Source organism: Hipposideros armiger, unplaced genomic scaffold, assembly GCF_001890085.2.
Source record: "Hipposideros armiger isolate ML-2016 unplaced genomic scaffold, ASM189008v1 scaffold_216, whole genome shotgun sequence".
NCBI lineage: Eukaryota > Metazoa > Chordata > Mammalia > Chiroptera > Hipposideridae > Hipposideros > Hipposideros armiger.
Genome location: NW_017731566.1, coordinates 2,492,998 through 2,498,463, shown reverse-complemented (window position 1 = coordinate 2,498,463; position 5,466 = coordinate 2,492,998). Strand labels below are relative to the sequence as shown.

General features: G+C 45.3%; 1 protein-coding gene across 1 annotated transcript in view; it reads right to left on the bottom strand.

The window, feature by feature from the left end:
* NKX1-2 (NK1 homeobox 2) overlaps window positions 1-5,466 on the bottom strand; it is a 19,803-nt gene continuing 14,337 nt past the window's right edge. Inside the window, exon 3 of the transcript XR_002125308.1 lies at window positions 1-110. The gene's annotated coding sequence lies outside the window, so the exon portion shown is untranslated. The remainder of the gene's footprint in view (window positions 111-5,466) is intronic.

The window sequence follows — 5,466 nt, the reverse complement described above, 5'->3', positions numbered from 1 at the left end:
CAAAAGACTGACCTACCTGTTCAATTTCAAGGCTAAGACATCTACATCCAGGGCCCGGAAGAGAGGACAGCAGGCTACTCAGTGTGTGGTCTGTGGACTGGTGCAGGTCTCTGCAATGAGATCATGCAGAAATTAAGGAGTTAGAAAACTTAGAGCAATTTACCACTGCTGTGACTTCCAAGTGCATGATCATTTTTCTAAGTAGTTAATTTTTCTTGATTGTATCCATCTGTGATGACTGGAAAGAAAAAAATTACTTCTATGTCTATGCAAAAGTGATGAGCAACTTTTTTATTGATGTGAGATTTCCTTTCAAATCATTTCAAATTCTGTAAAGGTTGCTATCCAAACTTCTGAAAAAGTTGTAAAAAAAAANTCATATGCTGGAATGCCTTTGGACTCACAGATAAGCTACTCTAACAAATTAACAAATATTCTTTCCTATGCAAGAAACTACTGAGAATGTCTGGGTTTTATCTCTTCTCTGTTATCAGGAAACTGCAATAGTACAGAAAGCATGATAATATTTTATAGTTTCTCTACTAGAAGTTGCTTTTCAGCTTAACATGACCTTGGAGATCTAGACTTGAAAGCAGCTTGTTTTTAACCAAGAAATAGAGCTGTTCCATTTGTATTTACCATATTTCCCCATGTATAAGACACACCCTTTTTCAAAAAATTTGGGAGTCTAAAAACTGGGTGCATTTTATACAGTGGTTATAGATTGCAGATGCCATAGATGGAACTGAGGATGAGGCAATACATGAAGACAGTGATTCGTCATCAGACACAGAAGAGGACAAGCTAATGGTTGGGAGTTTTGACAGCAATGAGGAGTTGTATGAATTTTATGATGAGTAAAACTTGAGTTCAATAACTTTATGTAATACTTTTTTTTCAAATTTCGGGCGCCAAAATTAAGGTGTGTCTTAGACATGGGAGGGTCTTATACATGGGGAAATACGGTATTTTGTTTGTACAGCCTAGAAACATATAAGGACAGAACATACATTACAAAGATTTTTGAGTCTCTAAAACTATTCATAGAATCCAGTAATTAACTATATGGGAACCATAAAACTGGAAGGTATAAAGACTGATCCCATAGCAGATATGCAACACCTAAATTAATTTCGTTAGTTTATTTGACAAATGTCCCTTGAGTGTCTACGTGACTATGCTGCAAAGGGTTTCACATCAGGCAAGGGCATGTTGGTCTGTTTAGTAAGGAGGGAAAGTTCAGGAAATGCTCCTTCAACAGGTATGAACTGAAATCTTGCAACTTTTACCATCTGAAAAATTTGCAACTATATAAAAATTCTTGATTTTCTTACAGAGGCAACTCTCAATTATTCAATGATCAGAAAAACAATTTATGGATTATGCAGGCCTCTTGCTTTTCATTTCTTCTTTCATTGTCCAACTAGTTATTACTTGTTACTAGTGCAGCCTACATACTTGTATACTTGGGCAAATCCAAGCCAAGGAGGAAGTCTGATAATGAGACTTAGAATGGAAATGTTTGGAAATTTTCACCCAGCAGGAGAATTTTTTTCTCCTAGGTATGTTCACCCTAAAAAGATGTCTTCCAACGATAGACTTGACTGTATGTATAATTTATGCCTCCCGCTGCTACTGTACTGAGGCTGGGCAGGCATTTATACCTGCAGGAGAGTAAACCACCCTAAGTGCAGAATGGCAGGGATCTGGCAGGAGCAAGGTAAGCAAAGTAGTGATAAGAGCTGGAAGGGGATAGCTGGGAAAAGTTCTGGACTTAAGTCTGAACTGGAAACGAAAGGTAGAGATTCAGAAATTTTGCAGTTAAAATATTGGTGCTGAAAGGAGGACATGCCTGCCAGGAGTAGCTATTTTCCCTCCCCCACCGCTGAGTGCCACCTAACAACTCTTGCTGTCCTTCCTTCCCCAGGTGACACCCTCCCGGACTCCCCAGGCTGCTTAGCACTACCTGTCCACTTGTCATAGTACTGCCCACAGTCATTGTTTAACCTGCTTTATGTCTCTAGCTCTCTATATGGCTTATTCTTCCGAACCAGGCTATAAGTTCTTGAAGGGAGAGCCCGTCTTGCAGGATTCTTACAGCTTCCCAGAACACATCAACGTGTTGCTTTTAATAGGAATTATTATTCTACACTGGTCACTACTTGTCTTTGTTCCCTTCCTCAGGAATTAGAGGCAGAGCAAGTGGCCACTATGAGAGGATAGTCCTAGGGTTCCAAAACCCCAGGTAGCCAAAGCCCCCCCCCCCACTCCTGGAATAATAACAGACATTCAGCTTTAAAGCCCTAGAAGCTTAGGTTGAAGAAAGGAGGATGCTTCAAACCATTACTGTCCATTAACACCTTGTTAGTTATCTAAGTGACAAAAGAATGTCACCTGAGCATGATAAGTTTATAAAGCGTGCTGGAGAGAAGAGGATGGACCAATTTTTAGCATGGGGCCTGAGATCTGGAACAGAGCTGGGCCCAGAAGGGGAGCCTTTGAGAGGATCTTGGGGGTTGTTGATGACAGATGGAGGACACCCCGTGCCTGGAAGGCTGAGTAGGGAAGGAGAACAGAAATTACCAGAAGAGGGATGGAGGTGAACCAGGCCTATTTATTGGGCTCACACAGCTAGAGGTGGAGTCTATTGAAATTAACTCAATAACAAATGTTTAAAAAGAGCCTTGGCCCATGGAGCTGAAATCAGCTAATTCTCAATACTGAAACATAATAAATACATTATATTGAGCATATGGATTAGAGATGTAAGTGCATAATAGATTTTAGAGCTGAAGAGCCTTAAAGACCTAATCTAACACTTTAAAAGACAGAGCAATCTGAGATTCCACAGTAAAGGGCCTCAGCCAGTCTTATGCAATTGACCATAGGGCAGCCAAGAAACCAGGTGCCCACCCACCTCATCATGTCCAATGCTTGAGATGCTTACTCAGCAGAAAGAATTTCAACCAAGAACAAAAAGGTTAAGGTAAAACTATTTGACAAAAAGTTAAGTAGTGAGTTAACAGCAGCATTTGTTTGGAAACTATTTACATTGCGCATTGATTTAAAAATAAAATAAGAGAAACCTTAAGTACTAGTTAAATATTTACATCCTTATCTACTCAGGTACCAAGAAGCTGCGGGTATTTTGCAATGATTTTTTTTATCAGTTCCATGAAGGCTAACTCTGAGTGCCAACATTTAGATAACCTTACGTTTTCTTTGGAGAACTTTTAGTTCTCTTTTGTTGAATGACAGTAAAACTAATAGTAATAATTTACTAATTTAAAATAATGTTTTCTTCTGAAATTACTGACTTAAATAAATTGGTTTTAAAATTATTTTTAATTTCAATGTTAAATGCTATTAAATAAATATAATATGGTATTATAAATCATATCATCTTTGTTGAAGAGGCTTAAAGTTTGTTTTGCTCAGAATTTTGCCACGAGTAGTTCACCATTTTGGAAAGTCGAGTCACAGGCTGCAATGCCAGCCCTGGTATTCGATTTACAAGAATGGTATGCATTTGTGGCTGTCACATCCTTCAGAGCAGTATATGGTCCTTCTCTTTTCTTTTGACNGGGCCGCCGCCCGAGCCCCGGCCCCGCAGAGCCGGCGCGGATACCTGTCTGCGCCTCAAAGGTCTGCCAGGGACACGCGGCGTCGACTGCGCTGGAGCCGAGACAGCGACGCGTCACGAGCTTAAGATGCGGCTTCCGCCCCGCCCCCCGGGACGCCATCGCCGCCCATTGGCTGACGCCGAGAGCTCCTCTCCAATCGCCGTAGGCCCACCTCCGCCCGCCCTCCCAGCAGCCGCGGGTCCAGGACCCTGCCTGGCACCACCGGTTGGAGCTGCGCTCGCCCCTCCTGCGCCGGGCTGCTCGGGCCGCTGCCTGCTCCCGGCGCTTGGGCGCCCACCTGGCCCTGCCTTTCCTTCGATCGCTCACTGCCCGCCCTTTGCTGATGGGAAGACGAAGCCCGAAGGGATGAAACATCGATTGCCTTCCCCCCACTACCTCCCCGCCCCGGGCTCGCGGCATTTCGTGAGCCCCTGCTGCCGGGGTACAGAAGGCCGGCTCGACCTCCAGCCCTGCCCCCAGCGGCGGTGCTCCAGTCCATTGCCTTGCAGAGCCTCACGTGAGGCGCCCCGGTCAGCCCCGGCCCCGACACCGGCTGTGACCCCCTTGTCCTTGAACACTGGTGTGCAGGGGCGCTAATGCGCCTCTGAACCCACCCCCAGAAATCATTGCTGCAGCTGGAAAACACACTGCCCACCTTCTCGTGGCTGCCGGTAGATAACTTAAATGACCGCAACACAGTGTCAGCTTCTCTGCGGCGCCCTCCACAGCCCGTTATAAAACTCAGAACTCAAAATGGATAGTTCAGGGTAATGCTCAGGTTAGAACCGGAAGGGACTCAAACATCATTTTGTCTACGCTATTTGTGTTATATATTGGGTTGCAGACTGGGAGAGAACAGGGGACTTACCCAGGGTTATCCCACAGGTGAGGACAACCCGGCCCTGTGTGCCACCACACTTCTCAGAGGGAAGTTGCAGACAGCTACAGAGACAAGAGGACTGAACTCAGCACCACGTTGCCTTAGACCCATGTGATCAGGATCCTAGCCAAAAACAGATGGAACAGCTCTCAAACGTAAATTCGTGTATGCTAAATTATTTAAGCATGGACAAGAAAACCACGAGGGGTGGAAAAGTAACCTGGGGCCAGGGCAGGGTTGGGGAGTGGGAGGGAATGACATTGTCAACCCTAGGCCTAAAGGGAGAGGTTTCCAGAACCCAAAGAGAGAAAGAAAGGAGAGGCCGCCTGCCTGGGCATCAGTCATGAGTGACCCTACAGAAGGGAGCTGGGGTGATGAGGATTCCAAACCCTTCTCATCTCCTGCCAGGGTTACCCACGGGCTGAACACATTAGGAATCCAGAGACCTAGGGAGCCAGCCCTTTAAGGCAGATCAGCCTCCTGGGACACAGACAGGGTGGGGAAGGGCAGAGGGTAAGATGGGACACAAAGGCAAATGGAAGACATTCAACACACATAACCGGCTGAGCAGAAAGTAAAGTCAAAGGTGCATGGTGTGGGCACGGGGCAGAGCAATAACAGCAGAGCCCAGGTCTGCAGATGTCCAGAGCAATACCCCAAAAAGGAGTCAGTCCTCCTAGGCTCCATCTGCCCTAGACCAAGGTCACTTACTCCAATGCTTATGGCCAGGCCCTCTCTGGAGTTCACTGAGAGTAGGGCTATGTCTTTTACTTTTTTGCTATCCCTCCACTAACCTGAATACAGTGTGATTGATTTATTGGAAATTAGCTTGTTCTGCCCAAGGTGTCAGAGGGGAATCGTTTCTGTACGTCCCTGCTCTACAAACCTGGGCAGGTGTGTAAAGCCAAGCCCAGCTTAGAACTCTTACAAAGCCCAGGGACCCCAGGTTACGCCTTCAAAAGT